This window comes from Caretta caretta, chromosome 3 (assembly GCF_965140235.1).
Source record: "Caretta caretta isolate rCarCar2 chromosome 3, rCarCar1.hap1, whole genome shotgun sequence".
NCBI lineage: Eukaryota > Metazoa > Chordata > Testudines > Cheloniidae > Caretta > Caretta caretta.
Genome location: NC_134208.1, coordinates 95762163 through 95781548, shown reverse-complemented (window position 1 = coordinate 95781548; position 19386 = coordinate 95762163). Strand labels below are relative to the sequence as shown.

The 19386-nt window shown below is 42.6% G+C and overlaps 1 protein-coding gene across 4 annotated transcripts in view; it reads right to left on the bottom strand.

The window, feature by feature from the left end:
• NKAIN2 (sodium/potassium transporting ATPase interacting 2) overlaps nucleotides 1-19386 on the bottom strand; it is a 779150-nt gene that overhangs the window by 545187 nt on the left and 214577 nt on the right. The window lies entirely within an intron of this gene.

Genomic DNA, 19386 nt, shown 5'->3' with positions numbered 1-19386 from the left:
TGAGACAAGTCATACTGGCAGTTTGCCTCCTTGGTGAAAGATCCAGGTACCTTAGATATAGAGTGACAGTCCTTTTTTTATTTTTATAATAAACTGGATCACTCCTTTCCCCTCCTCTCCTGCTGATTGTGAAACTGACAGGAGAGGGAAGCCACAGGGAAAAAAATTCTCTTGATTAGCATTGGGCTCAATATACAAATAACCATTGTGATGTGGACAATACACTTATTTTTCCATCTTGTCATATGTGTACTGTGTATCTTACCACCTACCTGAAGAACATTCTTGAGGTGTGTCACCTTCTGATGATCTGCCCTAATCCCAACTCTTTAAAAAGATTATTTTCCATATAGACATATAACCTCTTAAATGTTATCTGTGCCTACATATCACAATGATTATGACGACGAGCAGGCTAATGGCTCTTGATGGAGACCTTATGTCACCCTTTGGGAAGCGATTATGCATATATCTGAACCCTATGCCCACTGCCAGTAGGAACCTAGAGGTCCCTGGGCCACAATCCTCCATTAGATTTAATTTAAATCTATTGGGGATTCTATGCAAACCTCAGAACAGGTGGGCTCACACTGAATAGCAGATGGAACTACTGTGGCATATTCTGCTGGGATTCAATAGCTATGAATTTAGTTATTATTCCTGCAAAACAGGAGAGATTTTTTGAAAATGCATCCTAGTATATTGTATTTTTCAAGTTGGGTTTAATTGTATAAAACATATTGCATTTTAAAATACATCCATGTAGTTCTGTAAAATTACTCCCTAAAGTTACAGCCATTTCCCACCACACTCCACTGAAAGGTCACATCATCAAGGCAGATTGCACTGGGAAACATGTCTGAGGGAAATGGGTTGAGGAAGTTATATTCAGATCTGGATCACATTTAGGTTCAAGTTCAGGGTTCCTACTGAAGGATGGATAAGAATAAGAATAAGGGTTCGGTTCAGATTTGATTGTATCCAATCTCAAAAACGGTTCTCAAAAGATAATTATATATGAAATAGACCTGGAAAATAGATCCGACTTTGGATCTGACCTATACTCAAAGCCATAGAGGTAGACTCAGGTAAAGAGATGCAAGTCCTCATGCACCCACCAAATTTGAAGAGATTCAGATTTGATATTCCCATTTGATCCAGTGCCTGGCATTTACCTGAAATGCCAGTCACCTCTTGGCTCGCGGGGGGGGGGGGGGGGAGAACGGGACGGGACGACAAGAGTTCAAATCCAAGCTTTGGTCAAAGTCAATATGAGTTCACTTTTCTTAGTCCCCATGTGTGCACATCAGTGAACGATAATACAGTTTGGCACAACTTTCTTCCCAAATGAGGCAATAGTTTTCACATATGCTAACCTTGCAAAACAAAGCCACTTATAGCAAGTTTACTCTAACCCTTGAATAATATTCCTGTTGGATAGGCAAATTGAAAAAAAAAAGTTGGACAATTTTCAATTGTTGATAGTCCTTCTTGGATATTCATTGATACCATCACAGTGGAGGTGTGAGTTAGGTGGAAAATGGCATGGGCAATTATGTGCTAGATAGGCTGCTCACTAGTTCCCTTGTTAAAACTCCACCATTGAATTGAAGGGAATGGAATATCTCCAGACCCTGCTAAAATCCCTGTCAGAAAGGACCTCTTCCTGAGGTGCACAAAAAATATTTACAAAATGCAATCATTGTCCCTTTCTCAATGTTCCAATTGTCAAGTCTTTTAAAAAAAATCCCTGGGGACAATAACTGTAGATCAGCCTACAAGGTATTTTACTATTATTCCTCCATCCCTATTTAAAATCATACAAACTAATCCCTTTATAACTGTACACTATATGGACTGTGCTATACAATCAATTTACTCATTTTATTTTTTCAGGAACAAAGTATATTTCCAGTAACTACACTAAAGAGAAGTTAGTTTGCCAAAAGGGAGAAAAAACTGTGAACAAAAGCTCTCTTGTAACCACAGTTTTTTCTCCTCTGGTATATGGTGTGCATTATAGGGTGAGTGGGGAGGGGAGTGTTGGAGTGATGTGTCTATACAATTAGGCCAATTACAGCTCTTCAATAAGCAAGCACTATTCCACTGACTTCAATGGAGTTCAGCCAGGGCTTCATTAAGTGTATGAGTAGGAAAGCTTGAACAAAGAATACTTGCACTATACTCAAGTCAATGCTGTTAGGCTTTCATTTTCATGAATACTAAATTCACACATAGGTTACTAGCAATGCTTTTACCTTTCTGTAATATACCAGCACCAAAACACACCAAACCGAGCAGATTGGTTCAAAACTTCAGGTTGTGATTTAACTTCCACTTTCTTTTATGAATGTCAAGCAGCTAGAGTGTGGCATCTATTTACTGGTTTGATGGGGACTAACTTTAAATTAATGTATATGCTTATATTAAATTCCCCTTTGTATACACTCCAAAGAATGAAACTGCTAAATAAAACCATTCACCTCTTCTGTAGTGAATATCAATCATACTTTTTGCATTGCCAAAGCACTGTACCCACCCCAGTTCAGCAGCTAGGTATTATCCTCATTTTACATGTGGAAAAGAAAAACACAAAAGGCCAGATTCTCTGCTGCCTTGTACCTTTTGTTGTCATTTTGACCTCTGCTAAGAGGGTATGATTACACAAAATGTAGGGAAGTGGGGAATCAGGCCAAGACAAGGTAGACTACTTCCTCAGGCAACACAGTGGCTCTGATTCTCTCTTCATTTATGCTGATTTTACAATCAGTCCAACTTTTATCACTGGCCTCACTGGGGCTAAGATTCTACCCATTGATGTCAACAGAATTCTTCCTGGTTTACACGGTTATAAATTAGTTTAGAATTCAATCCATCGAGTCAGCATCAAAAATGAGATCATAAATCTGGACTTCCAGGATCCTAGACCTGTGCGCACCATACTGCTTCCCTATATTTTATTATTATGTAAGCCTTTAAGGACAAGGGAGGAAAGTTGATTGAGCGTACAAAACCATTTCAAAGGAGCACTAACTCTTAACTGTCTTTTCTCTTGTAAAATATGCCATCAATTTCTTGAATAAAGCAAATTAGTAAATGAAACCTCTTTAACATTAAAAGGAACTTTTGTGCCTCCAAACTTTATCAAAACTTACTCTTAGGACCAGTGTTTATCACATATTGACTATTTTGAAGACCTATAGTTACAAAGCTCTTTAGCTCACATTTATATGGAATATGTATGGTCTTACAACTGTGCTCCTGTATGTCACAATTAGTATAATTTCAAGTGGTGTGAAGGCTGTGATGATTAATATACTGTATATTATGTATATGCTTGTTAATTTAATACATCAAAATATATTGATGCATAATGTTTCAATTAAGTCCATTTATTGGATTTTTGTACTTCATTTTACATTCATTACAGACTCATGCTTAATAGAAAATGGTTTAGCTTATATAACTCTTCAAAACAATAACAAAACTGCTGCCAATTTTAGGGCTAGATCTTCAGCAGGTATAAATTGAGGTAGTTTAATGAAGTCAATAGAGCTACACTGATTTACACCATCTGAGGATGTCCTTTAATTTGTATCCATTCATGCTGTCTTACAAAACCTGTAGATTCACTGTTTAACTTATCTATGTAGTGAGAATGTTTATGGCTTATTAGACTGGTGGATACCTGACCAAGATTTGCCGATAACATGGTTTTAAAAGTATGAAATTTCAGGCAACAACTAGACTCTCCATAGAAATAGAATGCACATTTTTAGAAATGTGCTTCTGAACATATGTTTGTCTCTGTCAAGCATTCCCCACCTCAGTTCTCCCATCACATTATAACCTGGCATATTAATAATGATCCAGTGATGTCAATGGGAGTTCTGAGTGGGCATGCCATATAGCAGCAGACACACAGTGAGTAAATACTATTCAATTGCACCCACAGCTATCAGATGAAATAATTAATTCTGTATCAATCAGTTTCATAGAAATACTATCATGATAGTGGACCGTTATCACAGGATCAATGCTACCCGTTTTGAAATGTCTCCTGCTTCACCCTATGACCACAGCATTTATGTGGCAGCAAAAGACCATTATCTATTCTGTTCCAGTGACATTTACTCTCTCCTCATTTATACAGTTATCCATTCTTGGGAGTCTCTAATAGATCATGTTTTTCATACTCCAGCACTTACATGCTGTACTACTTTTATCCATTTGGACCTTTTGTGAGAGGGAGATATTCCTTTCTCAAAGCATTTTCACAGCTAAAACTTCTGTTGCTGTTATTACCTGATCATCCCACTCCCAGCTCTGTCCTTTTTTTAGACTTTCACATCCCACAAAAGAATGCAGTACAGGCGTGATATTACTTACTTCTAATTTATTTCCATTTTTCCCTTTCAGAGTTCTCTAGGCACAGTACCAGGGTTTGGGGTGGCTTGTTTTATGTAAAGTTCTTTGAGGTCCTCAGATAATATCTGTAACTATGTACTAAGAGGAGGAAAGAATTTTCTTTACCTAAAAGAATCACTTTACGCTCCATGTTAAAGTAAACATTTGCATTTTTCATGGTCAGGATTTTTAATGTCCTTTCCTGGTTGTTTTACCATTTCTTGTACTAAACCAAAGAGTGAGGTACAGGAGGTCTTTGGTCAGACCGGATAACATAACATTTTTATAATGGTCCCCATTAAAACACTCTCAGTTGCCAACAGTTAACACCTGAGATACCACAGCCTTCCCCTATATATTTTTACTAGACGCTATTGTTTTTAGAATAGTATGAGAATGACCGCCCTGCACCTTTAAGCATGGGGGTATTTGGCTAGCTGAATGAAGGGAACAGTGCTTTATGGCTCAGGGGAGGGAAAAGATGAAAACTGCTGCAAAAGGGTCAGTGTGGTTACGGACTCATCCCCTAGAAATGCAGGGTTTAAAAGGGGCAGCTCTGCGCCTGAAGTCTCCCTTTTACATAGAGCAGGCTGAAGCAGGAACCATCCTCCCTCCCCTTTAGGTGGTAAAATACCAGGTTTGGTCAAGACCTGCTATGGGCATTATGCTAGCTGCCCCTTTTTTAGGTGTGGTGGGAAGGAATTTTTCCCTTACCACCATATTGGCTTGCGTGCAGTTGGGGTTCTTTCACCTTCCCCACAGCTGGTTCAGGAAGGGCTCTGCTCATGCATGGCATGAAGGGCGGTACACTAAAGGACGCTGTAACAAGGTTGAGACTCACCACTGCAGCACCTCCTGCTGGTTGTCTTGGGAATTAGCTCTCCAGCACTCAGAGCGCCTCCTGGTGGCCAGTGGCTCACCTGCATCAGGCCCCATGTCCCTCCCAGATCCTGGTGCCCCTTTCCTCAGGGTTCTGCCCACAGCAGTACCCCCTTACTCTGGGTCTCCCCTCCCAGGGGAACCCCCAACCCTCTCACCCACCTTGCCTGAGTAGCTACTGCCAGTTGTATTCTAGCCCCCACTCACTGGAGTAAACTGCAGTCTGTCATGGCCACTCATCACAGGCAAGGAGATTGGACTCATCCCCTAGAAATGCAGTGTTTAAATTGGATCACATGCCTCTGCCTAACCCCAGGCTACTCCTCCCAGCCCCCATAGGCCTCCATCAAGGCCTGCAGCCTGGGGACTTGCCAGGTTAGAGCTCCCTAGCTCCTCCTCCCTTTCCCCAGCACTGCTCTGTCTCAGGTACCCTTCTCTCCTAGACAGCCAAGTCCTTCTCACTAAAGAGAGACTGACTCAGCTGCTGGGTCACAGCCCTTTTATAGTGCCAGCTGTCTCCTAATTGGGCATGGTCCCAGCTGTGGCTGCCTTCCGAATCAGCCTTTTCTTATTGGCTCTCAGCCCCAGCTGTCTCCAAGGGCTGGCTTTTAATTCTTTCTGAGCTGGAGCGGGGTGACTGCCCTGCTACAGTCGCAACTCTTTGTTTCAGTGTGGGGCGGATGTCCAGTGCAGGTACGCCACAGGGAAGGGATACAGTGCCCTGATAAATGGCTTGGAAAAGGACTTAAAAAGAGGTGTTTATTTAAGGAATGAACAGGGGGTGGTTGGGGACTCCTATGATTGGTATGGCAGGGAGCCAACCCCCCATTCTTATAGCCCACCGTAGCCCTTCCTCGAGTGGGGGTGGTGGTAAGGTCCCAGCAATGGATTTGCTGGAGGGACCTGGATGGAAAAAGGGGAAGCTGGTAAATGCCCCCAGGGTAATTACGGAATAAACATGGGATTACCTGCATTGTACACTTTTATCTGTCAGGTAGTCCCAGATATCTAATAATAAAGTTACGGCCTGATTAAACCCATGTACACTGTCTCCTGTCCTTCTTTCGGTATAGCCAGACAACAATGACTACCAGTAATATTAATTTTAATTTAAGTGATTAATTGGCGTGATTGTTTTCTATTGGATATGTACACTTTTTAGACCCTACAAGTTTTTTTCCTGAGACTGGCAAGTTGGTTCCAGTTTGACAATTTAAACTAAAAGGCTAAGCCTTTATGAAAAGTAGAGGAAAAATCTGTGTGTGTGTGTGTGGGGGGGGGGGGAACAGGTTGCAATTTACTCAGTGGAAATCTAAAACACCAGGTGCAGAAAGCAGACAAACAGATCTTCCAGATTTTCAATGCATCTTTCTTGCTAAAAAAAGGCTTCAGTCAGCACAAAAACCTGCCCCTTCAAAGAAGATGACAGCATCTACATAGCTTCTGCTCCAGGAAAGGAAATTGAGCAAGACAGGCTGTCAATGCCTGTTTTACCAGCTCCAGCTGCCAGAATACACCCCCAAGTTAATCCTTCTTGTACAGAGTGAAAATTTCCCTAAATTATACAATACTTTTATAAATTTGGATTCATCTTATAAATTAAATCAGACACACCACTGCCAGGCAGACAAACATGAGACAGACGAAGATGCACATTATCAAAGAACTTACTGCCAAACAAACAAAAAAGAACCAAAATAAAACACAGACTTAAGCCACCAGTGGTAACATATACACTATTATTATAGGCAAAGGTGATAGGGCCACCTATGGCTAAGGTTGCCCAGCACTTGCCTGCTTTCGGTTGCTTGTAACTTTGCCAAAGTTCAACTGTGGGGCTCAAATTTTCCATACTGAGTGTCTGCCTCAGATTGATTTTTTTAAGTTTCCACTGAAACAATGTAGCCATTTCTGAGAACATGAATAATATGTTTCAACATGATGAAACATGGTGATTTGTGGAGAAGCTGTAGCCCTTCTATGCTTGGAGTAGGGACTTGAAATTTGTTAGGGGGCTTTGCTTGATGTCAAGATGTGCTTTTTACTGTCATGGATGGTTATAAACTATTCAGGAAGGACAGGCAGGGCAGAAAAGGTGGGGGAGTAGCACTGTGTGTAAGGGAGCAGTATGACTGCTCAGAGCACTGGTATGAAACTGCAGAAAAACCTGAGTGTCTCTGGATTAAGTTTAGAAGTGTGAGCAACAAGAGTGATGTAGTGGTGGGAGTCTGCTATAGACCACCGGACCAGGGGGATGAGGTGGACGAGGCTTTCTTCCGGCAACTCGCAGAAGCTACTAGATCGCACGCCCTGGTTCTCATGGGCGACTTCTATCACCCTGATATCTGCTGGGAGAGCACTACAGCGGTGCACAGACAAACCAGGAAGTTTTTGGACAGTGTAGGGGACAATTTCCTGGTGCAAGTGCTGGAGGAGCCAACTAGGGGGAGAGCTTTTCTTGACCTGCTGCTCACAAACCGGGAAGAATTAGTAGGGGAAGCAAAAGTGGATGGGAATCTGGGAGGCAGTGACCATGAGTTGGTCGAGTTCAGGATCCTGACACAGGGAAGAAAGGTAAGCAGCAGAATACGGACCCTGGACTTCAGGAAAGCAGACTTCGACTCCCTCAGGGAACTGATGGGTAGGATCCCCTGGGGGAATAACATGAGGGGGAAAGGAGTCCAGGAGAGCTGGTTGTATTTCAAAGAATCCCTATTGAGGTTATAGGGACAAACCATCCCGATGTGTCGAAAGAATAGTAAATACGGCAGGCGACCAGCTTGGCTTAACAGTGAAATCCTTGCAGATCTTAAACATAAAAAAGAAGCTTACAAGATGTGGAAGGCTGGACAAATGACCAGGGAAGAGTATAAAAATGCTGCTCGGGCATGTAGGAATGAAATCAGGAGGGCCAAATCGCACCTGGAGCTGCAGCTAGCAAGAGATGGTAAGCGTAACAAGAAGGGTTTCTTCAGGTATGTTGGCAACAAGAAGAAAGCCAAGGAAAGTGTGGGCCCCTTACTGAACGAGGGAGGCAACCTAGTGACAGAGGATGTGGAAAAAGCTAATGTACTCAATGCTTTTTTTGCCTCCGTCTTCACGAACAAGGTCAGCTCCCAGACTGCTGCGCTGAGCAACACAGCATGGAGAGTAGGTGGCCAGCCCTCTGTGGAGAAAGAAGTGGTTCGGGACTATTTAGAAAAGCTGGACGTGGACAAGTCCATGGGGCCAGATGCGTTGCATCCAAGAGTGCTAAAGGAGTTGGCGGCTGTGATAGCAGAGCCATTGGCCATTATCTTTGAAAACTCATGGCGATCGGGGGAAGTCCCGGATGACTGGAAAAAGGCTAATGTAGTGCCCATCTTTAAAAAAGGGAAGAAGGAGGATCTTGGGAACTACCGGCCAGTCAGCCTCACCTCAGTCCCCGGAAAAATCATGGAGCAGGTCCTTAAGGAATCAATCCTGAAGCACTTACACGAGAGGAAAGTGATCAGGAACAGTCAGCATGGATTCACCAAGGGAAGGTCATGCCTGAATAATCTAATCACCTTCTATGATGAGATTACTCGTTCTGTGGATGAAGGGAAAGCAGTGGATGTATTGTTTCTTGACTTTAGCAAAGCTTTTGACACGGTCTCCCACAGTATTCTTGGCAGCAAGTTAAAGTAGTATGGGCTGGATGAATGCACTATAAGGTGTGTAGAAAGTTGGCTAGATTGTCGGGCTCAACGGGTAGTGATCAATGGCTCCATGTCTAGATGGCAGCCGGTATCAAGTGGAGTGCCCCAGGGGTCGGTCCTTGGGCCGGTTTTGTTCAATATCTTCATAAATGATCTGGAGGATGGTGTGGATTGCACTCTCAGCAAATTTGTGGATGATACTAAACTAGGAGGAGTGGTAGATACGGTGGCAGGTAGGGATAGGATACAGAGGGCCCTAGACAAATTGGAGGATTGGGCCAAAAGAAATCTGATGAGGTTCAACAAGGATAAGTGCAGGGTCCTGCACTTAGGACGGAAGAATCCAATGCACCGCTACAGACTAGGGACCGAATGGCTAGGCAGCAGTTCTGCGGAAAAGGACTTAGGGGTGACAGTGGACGAGAAGCTGGATATGAGTCAACAGTGTGCCCTTGTTGCCAAGAAGGCCAATGGCATTTTGGGATGTATAAGTAGGGGCATAGCCAGCAGATCAAGGGACGTGATCATTCCCCTCTATTCAACATTGGTGAGGCCTCATCTGGAGTACTGTGTCCAGTTTTGGGCCCCACACTACAAGAAGGATGTGGAAAAATTGGAGAGAGTCCAGCGAAGGGCAACAAAAATGGTTAGGGGACTGGAACACATGACTTATGAGGAGAGGCTGAGGGAACTGGGATTGTTTAGTCTGCAGAAGAGAAGAATGAGGGGGGATTTGATAGCTGCTTTCAACTACCTGAGAGGTGGTTCCAAAGAGGATGGTTCTAGACTATTCTCAGTGGTAGAAGATAACAGGACAAGGAGTAATGGTCTCAAGTTGCAGTGGGGGAGGTTTAGGTTGGATATTAGGAAAATTTTTTTCACTAGGAGGGTGATGAAACACTGGAATGCGTTACCTAGGGAGGTGGTAGAATCTCCTTCCTTAGAAGTTTTAAAGGTCAGGCTTGACAAAAGCCCTGGCTGGGATGATTTAATTGAGGATTGGTCCTGCTTTGAGCAGGGGGTTGGACTAGATGACCTCCTGAGGTCCCTTCCAACCCTGATATTCTATGATTCTATGCTAGGAAAATATGCAGAAGTTATAAGCCTCTGAAAAATCTCAGTTTGCACACGGTCAGTCGGGACTTGGTAGAGTTTGGCGGCTAAATTCTCTGAAGATTCCACTGTACTGTGCATGAGACATTCCCTACAGATCAGACTGTGCATGCAACATCCCTGCAGAATGATTGAGCATGCTGCATGCATCTCAGGGCTACAGGGTCTGAGCAGGACTTTCTCTGCAGTTGGTCTTTCTGTGTGTCAGGAGATGCTGTGGTTCCAAGCAATGGACCTAAGAGCTGGGAGTCTGTCTTCTCTGTGCTCTCAGTGTTTCCTCTGGTGCAATGGACAGGAAGGAGGACGCTGGCTGACTCAAGTGTACAGAGTTGAGAAGGACTGAAGGAGCAGCCACAGAAAGAAGGGGCTGCCGGAGCCAGGAGAAAGCAGATGGGGAGGGGGACAAAAGTCGGCTGGGGGCACAGGAGCAGAAAGGTCTTGAGAACAGTCCCCTACAGAACCTGGAATTGAACCCAGGAGTCCTGAGTCTCTACATTCCCCTGTTGTCAGCAGACAGCTGTGGAATCCCTTGGCAAAGTGTATGTCTCATCCCTCCTCTAATAACTGGTCCATGTAGAGGATAACAGTCTACTGCTGCTATCATTTACTGTTAGTTCAAGTGGTAGAAGTCTGAGATTCCAAAGGGCTGAACCTCAAGCACTCAAAAGTTAGGAAATGCAGGCAGCCTTACTTTGGCCCCCTTTCTTGTATGCACTATGATACGATCTCTGTTTACATGATCACATACTATTTTTGCCTGTACTGATTAATTCAGAGGACAGAAGAATGCCACAGCAGGCAGATGGGGGGTAATCTGTCCCTCCCCCACCACATACATTAGGTCTAATCCTTATGTCTAGTTTTTAGGTATTGTCTTAAGCCCTGAAGCATGAAGCTTACATCTCTTCTGAAATTGCTGAAAAAAATGGTTACCTACCTTTCGTAACTGTTGTTCTTTGAGACCTGTTGCTCATTTCCATTCCAATTAGGTGTGCATGCGCCGTATGCACAGTAGCCAGAAGGTTTTTCCACTAGCTGTATCCTTTGGGTTGTTTTCAGGCACCCCCTGGAGTCATGCCTCCATGGCGCCTCAGGTGCCAGAATCTGGGGAGGGTGCCACTAGGACCCAGAGTGTGGAAAATTGTGTCTGTTTCTGGTGCATATGCATTCTCTCTGCTCTAGATGCACAGAGATGGTTGAGTGCTGTACTGGAAGAAGGAGGGCACAAGAGACATAACTGGCAGGCAGGAGAATAACGTGAGAGGGAATAACAGAAAGCAGCAGGAGCTGCAGGGAGAGAGAGGAGGAGGATCCTTTTATGTACCTCTCTAGCACCCCCAGGAGCCTGGACTGATTAACACCAGCTTCTCAGGGAGCTTCCTGTTTCCTGCTGCTTCCCTGAACCCACTTGAGGAGAACAGGCAGTCAACTGAAGTAGCAGGAGCCAGTTAAACCCTTAAGATGCTGATATCTTCCCTCACTCAGGTCCTGCTACCAGCCTGCTTATTTGTCCACCTCAATTGAGTGTTGAGAGCCACTATAGCTGACACAAAACAGCAGTCATGAGTGAAAGAAGAAAACACCCCTCTGGGGCAGCATTCAGAAAACAAAAGCAAGCAAAGAAGCTTTTCTATCTAAGGAGGAAGGAGCTCTCCTGAGATACATGGACACAAATGTTCACGGTGACCCTTCCGGCCACAGTGAGGATGTGAGTGGTGAGGAGATGCCTGATCTTCCAGTTAGTCAGAGTGCAGGTGACCTGGCAGCTACTGCACCATCCATATCTCCATCTCAAATGGATGTAACCATGCACATTCCTGAAGAAAAGTGTAGATAAGAGAAAAGCGTGGTGGAGGCGCAAGAAACAGCTGCTGCCGAGTTTAGTTCCTTAAGTCTAGATGATCCAGGACTGTGGACCCACTTGAGCAGTAGCCTGAGGGACTTCCTTGTACTGCATGGGCCACAGCAAGTGAAAAACTTCTTGTTCCCCAAAGACAATGAAAATATATGTTTCCATCCAACACATTACTGGCGTGAAATCCCCAATGGTGACAAAGTGGAGAGATCATGGTTTATGTACTCAAAAACCCAGAATGCTGCATACTGTTTTTGTCGCAAACTCTTCCAGTTTAATGTTCCAGCCACATTGGGTTCTACAGGAACAAAGGACTGGAAAAATCTGGCTAGAAATCTGGCATGCCATGAAAAGGCAGCAAATTACCAGAGAGCATTCCGTAAGTGGAAAGAGCTTGAGATGAAACTAATGTTAAAGGCCACCACAGATGATCAGCATCAAGAGAAGATTGCATCAGAGTCTCTTTACCTACAAAATGTTCTGAAAAGGCTCATTGCCATTGTGAGAATGCTTGCTACCCAGAACCTAGCACTGCGTGGCACTTCAGATCAGCTGTATGTGCCAAACAATGGAAACTTCCTTCAAATTGTGGAGCTGATGGCTGAGTTTGATGCTACACTCCAGGAGCATCTAAGAAGAGTCACCACCCAAGAAATGTACACAAACCACGACCTTGGAAAAACAATTCAAAATGAGATAATACAGTTACTGGCAACAAAAGTCAAACAGAAGATTGTGGCAGATCTGAAGTCAGCAAGGTATTACTCTGTTATTATGGACTGCACACCTGACATCAACCGTACGGAACAAATTACTTTAATGGTGCATTTTGTAACAACAACAGAACCTAGTGAAAATGTCCCTGCAATGGTGGCTGTCAGAGAGCATTTTCTAGAATTTATTGACATTGATGATACTACAGGAGCTGGTAGGACAAATGTGCTTCTTAAAAAGCTGGAAGATACGGGAATTGCGATAGCATCATAGAATCATAGAATATCAGGGTTGGAAGGCACCTCAAAAGGTCATCTAGTCCAACCCCCTGCTCAAAGCAGGACCTAATACCCAACTAAATCATCCCAGCCAGGGCTTTGTCAAGCCTGACCTTAAAAACTTCAAAGGAAGGGGATTCCACCACCTCCCTAGGTAATGCATTCCAGTATTTCACAGCCTCCTAGTGAAAAAGTTTTTCCTAATATCCAACCTAAACCTCCCCCACTGCAACTTGAAAACATTACTCCTTGTTCTGTCATCAGCTATCACTGAGAACAGTCTAGATCCATCCTCTTTGGAACCCCCTTTCAGGTAGTTGAAAGCAGCTAACAAATCCCCCCTCATTCTTCTCTTCCGCAGACTAAATAATCCCAGTTCCCTCAGCCTCTCCTCATAAATCTTGTGTTCCAGTCTCCTAATCATTTTTGTTGCCCTCCGCTGGACTTTTTCCAATTTTTCCACATCCTTCTTGTAGTGTGGGGCCCAAAACTGGACACAGTACTCCAGATGAGGCCTCACCAATGTCGAATAGAGGGAAACGATCATATCCCTCGATCTGCTGGCAATGCCCCTACATATACATTCCCAAAATGCCATTGGCCTTCTTGGCAACAAGGGCACACTGTTGACTCATATCCAGCTTCTCATGCACTGTAACCCCTAGGTCCTTTTCTGCAGAACTGCTGCCGAGCCATTCGGTCCCTAGTCTGTAGCGGTGCATAGGATTCTTCCATCCTAAGTGCAGGACTCTGCACTTCTCCTTGTTGAACTTCATCAGATTTCTTTTGGCCCAATCCTCTAATTTGTCTAGGGCCCTCTGTATCCTATCCCTACCCTCCAGCGTATCTACCTCTCCCTACAGCTTAGTGTCATCTGTGAACTTGCTGAGGGGGCAATCCACACCATCCTCCAGATCATTTATGAAAATATTGAACAAAACCGGCCCGAGGACCCTTGGGGCACTCCACTTGATACTGGCTGCCAACTAGACATGGAGCCATTGATCACTACTCGTTGAGCCCGACAATCTGGCCAACTTTCTATCCACCTTATAGTCCATTCATCCAGCCCATACTTCTTTAACTTACTGGAAGATAGCTGACATGAGAGGTCAGGGCTACGATAATGGTGCCAACATGAGAGGAAAGGACAGAGGAGTACAGACACAGATCCGAGAGTTAAACCCTCGAGCTTTTTTTGTCCCATGCAGTTCTCATTCATTGAACTTGGTGGTCAGTGATGCAGCATCAGCTTCTAGTGAGGCAGCTGAATTTTTTAATGTAATTCAAAGCATTTATTTATTTTTCTCTGCATCAACTCATCGATGGCAAATTTTGAAGCAACATCTGGAAACATCCTCTCTGAAACTGAAACCACTGAGTGCCACATGATGGGAAAGTCGAGTGGAGGCCATAAAGCCTATCAGACATCAAATTGAGAAGACAAATGATGCCATAGTTGCCATAAATGTTGTAAGCAAGAGACTCCAAGGTGTTGACCTTGATATATCTGGAGCAATGGAACAACTAGACAAAGCAAAGTCATACCTACAGTCTTACCGGTCAGATGAGGGATTTCAAAACGTTCTGAAGGGTGCACAGAAGTTGCCAGAGGAACTTCACACTGAAGCTATTTTCTCACCCATTCAAAAATACAAGAGTCACCAAAGAAGATTTTGATTATGAGGCATTTTGATTATGAGGCATGGAATAATCCCATAAGAGACCCCAAACAACAATTCAAAGTTGAATTCTTTAACCAGGTGCTAGATTGTGCAATACAGTCAGTTGAAGAACATCTCATGCAGCTCAGGGAACACAGCAGTATATTTGGGATGTTGTATAATATTCCAAAACTCCTCACTCTACCTGAGGAAGACCTACACCAGCAATGCAGGGCACTAGAGACAGTGTTGACACATGATGACATGCGCAATATTGGTGCAAGTGATTTAGGTGATGAACTGAAAGCCCTTTTAAGATACATTTCAGCAGGATCAACTCCAAAGGCTGTTCTGGAATATATGTGCACAAGTAAGATGACCACCCTCTTTCCAAATGCTTTTGTTGCTCTGCGCATACTTCTAACACTTCCTGTAACAGTTGCCAGTGGAGAACGCAGCTTCTCCAGGCTGAAGTTAATAAAAACACATCTACGCTCCACAATGACATAGGAGAGCCTGGTTGGCCTTGCCACCATCTCAATAGAGCATGAGCTGGCCCAGACTGTGGTCCTTGAAGCAGGAAGCAGTTCAAATCTTTGCAACCAAGAAGGCACGGAAAGCACCACTTTGATTATTCAAACAGATAAAAATGCCACTGTTTACTATGCAGACAAGAAAAGTTACATTTGCTGTTCAGGCATTTGAAAATTAAGTTTTACTTAAAATTTGTGAACAAGGCATTTTAAGTTGTTAGTTCTCCTTTATTGGGGTAGGTAGCAGAACAGTACCATGAGAGGAGTAGAATAGGAAGAAGGCAGAATTGAGACCTTTCAAAGTTTTGGCCCAAGCGAGGGTGTATGGGGGCGTCATTTGAGCTCCCCCCCTCAAGTGCCAAAATGTTGTGGGCCAGCCCTGCACACACCTAATTGGAATCAACATGAGCAAGCACTCAAAGTAGAATTATTAATTATAATAACTCTGAATATTATGGATAGCCAGATAAATGTTCTCAGATATATTTTTTAAAATACATAGTTCATGTCTTCAGGTAATGACAATAATAAATAATACTTTTCACTTTTATAGTGCTTTTAGCCAAAGATCCCAAAGCACTCTAAAAAAGTATTATTGCTGATGGGGAAACTAAAGTAAGTAGAGGTTAGGAGACTTATCCAAGGCTACTCAGAAAAGCAGTGGGCAGGTGGAAAATGGAACACATTGACTGGCTCCAAACGCCCTGCACTAACTGCTAGACTGTATTGTCTTCGGGGAATGTTGTGAGTTATGAACGAAGAGGGTATCCCACCACAAAGTGAAGCTAGGTCCTCTTAATTTCATACAATTTAAACATTTCTCTATCTCAAGCATTCTCAACAACATAGGCAGCCAAGGAAGGTACTGAAAGAGAGTTCACACTTTTTGGTATCATTATCAGGCACATCAGATATGTGATACTCATTGCCAAGCATGAGTACAATAGCATGCATGCACACACACACACACACACACACAGAAAGAAAAAAGAAACATATACGTTTGGGTACCTGGACCAAACCACACCAAATTTGTCCAGTAAAAACATTAAAAGCACAATTCTGAAAGCAACTCTTAAAAGATTCCTGGGCATCAGTGCACCTAGTATAATTGTGTGATGGAGAAATATCAATCCATATCCAAAGTTCATGGATCATATAAAGTACATAAAACCATCTGCTTCTGGCTCCTCCCCATCATAGGTGATATGTTGGGGGTATCCTACGGCCAGAGGGAGGCGTGGCTGGAATTGACATAGCTCCAATCAGACCCTGCTGGAGTGGTACCTAGCGTCCATTCTAGATGGTACAAGTTAAAACAGCTTTAAGATTTCTCTATCCCATGACAGTGGCAGTCATCAGGACATGGAGTTATGAAATGTGGTAGAAAGCCACCTATGCTCCTTCCCTTCCTTTTCCCTTTCTTTCTTTCCTTCCAAATAAAGCTTTGGATCACCTGAAGGTCTAAATTGAAAGGTTTGTCAGCATATTATCTGTATATTATAATTAATTATGGAAGTGTCATTTGTGGTTCCATACTTAGGTTTAGTTGACTTTTGTGCTTAAAATAGCAATTCACAATCTCTTCATTTTTTATGAATACTATGGTGTATTCTCCCCAAAATTACAGCACTTACTCTTTAAGTACAGGCTGAATTTTCTGAGAATTTACAAGTAACTCTGTTATTTAGTTTAGGAGCTCAATTAATTTAAAAAGAAGTGACGGGTTGGATCACAGAAACCCCCTTGGGAACTGCCAACTGGTGTGCCAAGACTACTTCTGCCCTTGCTTTCCCTGCCCTCCCAGCTTGGGACTTCAGTGACCTGCCTGGTTTGAGCCAGACCCGCTAGCCTGCTGCAAACCCAGGCCCAGGGTCTGAACCACGTGCCCCAAAGCTGCATACTTAACTGAAAGCAGCTTAAGAAGTGTTCCTGTCTTTAACACACAGATGCCCAACTCCCAATGGGGTCCAAACCCCAAATAAATCCGTTTTACTCTGTATAATGCTTATACAGGGTAAACTCATAAATTGTTCGCCATCTGTAACACTGACAGAGAGATATGCCCAACTGTTTGCTGCCCCAGGTATTAATACATACTCTGTACTAATAAGTAAAAAGTGATTTTATTAAATACAGAAAGTAGGATTTAAGTGGATCCAAGTAGTAACAGACAGAACAAAGTGAATTACCAAGCAAAATAAAATAGAACACGCAAGTCTATGTCTAAGAAAACTGAATACAGATAAAACCTCACCCTCAGAGGAATTCCAGTAAGCTCCTTCTAGTCTGGGTCCAGCAATCACTCACACCCCATGTAGTTACTGTCCATTGTTCCAGTTTCTTTTAGGTATCCTTGGGGGTGGAGAGGCTATCTCTTGAGCCAGCTGAAGACAAAATGGAGGGGTCTCCCACGGGCTTATATAGACTTTCTCTTGTGGGTGGATACCCCTCCCTCCCCCGTGTAGAATTCCAGCTATAAGATGTAGTTTTGGAGTCACATGGGCAAGTCACATGTCCATGCATGACTCAGAACTTACAGGTAGCAGCCATGGTTCACATGCTACCTTGAACATCTTCATGTAGACTTCTTATGTGGATTGGAGCCTTCCAAGATCCATTGTCCATTAAATACTTCTTGATTGGGCACTTAATTTGCACATTCCTTTCTCAAGAAACTGAACAAATGCTTTACTAAGGCTACTTAAAAATCAAGCAAGTACACAGCCAATATTCATAACTTTGAATACAAAAATGATACATGCATACAAATAGGATGAATAGATTCAGTAGATCATAACCTTTACAGAGATATGTTACATGGCATATGTAGCATAAAACATATTCCAGTTATGTGATATATACATTCATAAGCATATGTCCATAAAGCCTTATGGGGTGCACCGTCATAGTAGCTTTAGCAATAATTTAATTTAATCCAAGACCTAAAACATTAAAATGCCTTAATAATAATTATATGCAGGGTTATTGCACAGAAAAGGTAAGCTTATTTGGTGCTCTAAATATGCATTTCTATATCTTAAAATGTTTAGATTTCTTTTAAATTTAACCTTAACTCTGAATTTCCTGTGTTTGTAAAATTTGTTTTTGCGTTAAGTACAACATCCCTATAATGTATTTTACCTTTAATTACTGATATGTGGTCTTGCCTTTACTTCCATTTTAATACAGGTTTTGTCTGGGAAATCTCATCATATACAGATAAAATCCAAGAATATCCTGAAATCCTAGAAAAAATTGCCTTGACATCAGACCTGACATCAAACATAATTGCCTAGGAGGAGTTCTTGTCTGCCTACACATTCAGTATGCCCAAACATTCATTTGAATGTTGTGCATGTGAAAGCATTTATATCTTGTTAAATCTATACCAATTAGGTCTTGAAATGTATGTTCCTTCATTATGCATATCTTGCAGTATGATTGCTGCACTACCAGTGAATGTATGCCCATCAAAAATGTCACACATTTTTAATTCAGTGATAGGAATAAAAAATACCATAGCAAATAGGAGTGTTTGGGATTTCAAACTTAAAACTCTCCATGCCCCAGGTCAATGGATCTTTGCTTTATGTCTGCATTTGCAGCTCATTTAGCCGCACTCCCCAATGAAATCTCTAAAGATAAATGGTTAACCTTCTGACCATATCTAAAAGTATCCACACTACCTATCAGTATTTTTCTTGATCGTAAAGATAGGTCAGTTTCTTTCCCAAGGATGAAGAGAAAATTCTGAATATAGATAAGAATGTGCTTTCTGATTCAGGGGCATAGTGATAAATGACAAGCAAAACATATGGTTAAAAACATAACATAGACAGAAAATGTCTTAATGTGAAATGAGTAACGTGCATGACCTCTCTTATGCTAGTTAAGACCATCAATATAAAACAAAACTCCATGACAAGACTGCCTGTAAATTAAGGATTTCATTAAATGTGTTCCTAATCACAGATTTTTTTTAATCTAATAAAAACAGATGGGCGGAGCCCCCAGTCGTCTATCACTTTTTGTATGCAAATTTGTCCAATTAAGTAATGACAATAGCTCACACAGATTTCCAGAAGACTATGTTAAAAGGAATGAAATTATCAAAGAATAGTATGCCAAACCTTCATGATCCGTTATAAAGGGGATTACTACATGACATTGAAGGCAAAGAGAATGCTGCAGCACTAATAGATCACCTTGGTTTCCTGCTGTCAAGCTGATTAAACAAGTAGACAGAATAATAACCTATTC